This window comes from Penaeus monodon, chromosome 26 (genome assembly GCF_015228065.2).
Source record: "Penaeus monodon isolate SGIC_2016 chromosome 26, NSTDA_Pmon_1, whole genome shotgun sequence".
NCBI lineage: Eukaryota > Metazoa > Arthropoda > Malacostraca > Decapoda > Penaeidae > Penaeus > Penaeus monodon.
The window spans coordinates 42,665,005-42,667,504 of NC_051411.1; positions in this window are offsets into that span (position 1 = coordinate 42,665,005).

The following is a 2,500-nucleotide window of genomic DNA, read 5'->3' on the forward strand; positions in this document are numbered from 1 at the left end:
AATAACCGAAATGGCAAGTATATATAGTGATAGAGAGACAGACGAACAAGAGCTGAATCAGGTCTCAGGAGGAGGGTCATGGTCGAAGAGCCTTGGAAGGCTTTGCAAACTAACGAGGAGTTAAGATCATCTAAGCCCATTGACCAGCACTCAAGCTAAAATAAGGCATTTTTCTAATCAATTGAGATTCTAGCATTTTTCTTTCATGCGAATTTGCTGATTTAAGAATTAATTTAGCGCTTTTCCAGTTTAGCTGGTGACCTTCATAAATGAACGAAACAGGCTTTTGATTCTCTGGCAAATCTAACATCACGTTTATGTTTATTAATCATTTTCTCAAAAGCTCTACCTGTTTCACCTATGTAAAACTTGGGGCAATCCTTACAAGGTATAGTGTAAATACCGGGAGAAGTCTCAAGAGCACTGCTAGCTGCATTATGCTTAACCAAAGTATTATGTAACGTATTCAGATATGTAAAAACAATATCAATACCAGGGTTTTGTGTCGTTTCTCACCGAGGGACGGGTTATACGGAATAATTAATAGATTACTGGCACTATCCTGTTGATAATTATGGCAATGAGTATACAATTTCCATCTCACAGATGAATGTGCCTGATTTAAGAAGAAACGAGGATATCCTTATTTCGATCAATAAATTCATTGTCACAAATCCTACATACCCTAAGATACATGGACGAGACTACTGACTTTTTAACATACAACGGGTGATTCGAGATAAAGTGAAGATGATTAGCGGTGTAAGCAGGTAACCCAAAAATTTAAGTAAGCCATTTATATTGAATAAAAGTATTTTCCTACACTTTCTATTGTTCATTTTGCAATTCATTACTTGACACAATCAGAGTTGTTCCCTTCGACAAATTCCACTGTTATGTCCACAGCAGAAGACAAATGAATAAATCCATATAACAACAAGAAGTAGCGGTATACATGGTGTGTTGGTATCCCTCATCTTCCTCTTTTCTCTTCCTGTGAGCGTGAGTAGAGAAATAGCCCACCATATTTCAATTCATATGGATTCAACATTTATATTAATTCACCTACCTTGCACTGAACATACCTGAGGGCGAGAGGAGAGCAAAGATCCATCTGATGAAGGACATGATAATAAAACTGCTTACTCCTCACCCCTATGAATTGTAAACATTTAAACAAACCAGTCTTTTATGATTAATTATTATTATTCATTCTATTAGTTCTGACGCTGAGTTTAGCTACATTATATGCCTTTAAATTAAAATACATGAACATTTAGATGAGGAGATGGCAACACTGTGTGGCCCAAAAGTGTATATATGTATACATATATGATATATATGTATATATATGACATATATGTATATATATATATATATATATATATATATATATATATATATAATATATATATGGTGGAAAAAACTCACAGTGCAAAAACTAGATTTATTGAAAACGAGATTATAGTTTCAAATTTCTTCTGGATTCCATTTTCACACACACAAACACACACGCACACGCACACGAACACGCACACGAACACACACACAGACACACACACACACATACACTTACACACAAACACACACACCGTAATTGCCGAATTTTATTAGGAAATCGTAGAAACGGGAACGAGGCAAAACAAGACAGTAAATCACAGAAAGGAGACAGAGAGGAGATAATAAGGAGAGAAAAAACGTAATGGAAGAGTTGATGAACACAAGGAGGGAAGAGCAGAAAAGGAAGCTACAACAAAGTTAACTGAGAAAGGGAAGAACGGGAAGCGAAATAATGAAAAATGAAAAGGAGAAAGAGATGACAATTAAGGACGGAGAGGAAAAGAGACAATGAACAGTAGAACAGATGAACGCAAGAGAATGTGAAATAAGTTGAAAAAGAAAGCAAAAGAGGGGATGTGAAGAGAATGATGAAAGAGCTAAAGAGCAGCAAGAGTATTTAATTTTGATTTGTTTTTATTCCCTCACTTGAGATGATGGAAGAGACTAGCTCAATGTAACGTGGTCGAATGACACCGCTGGGCGTCACATGATTATCATTACCAGCCTGTCATTCTTCATGTAACTATCAATACCAACCTGTCATTTATGAAGTGATTATCATTAGACATATTTTTATCATCAACCCGTCAATTATCAGATTACAAATAATAAATTGTCAATGACCAGATGATTTTCATTGTAAGCACTTCATCTATGAAATTATTATCTACTCAATTATCAATTATCAACAACAACTTGTGAAATATCAAATAATCGTCATCACTCCTTCCAGATATCAAATAAGCATATGTATATCATTAGGAAACTTGCCAATCAGTATATCAAGGAAACTAAAATGAAAAGAGCATTTATTAGTCACGTGTTCACGGTGCCTGTGGCCACTAATAAAAAAAAAATCTAATTGGAGCTTTTGAAAGCTGGATGTAATTTCAGCAAATACTTGTAAACACGACAACGCAATGTATTTAAGTGCCCACCA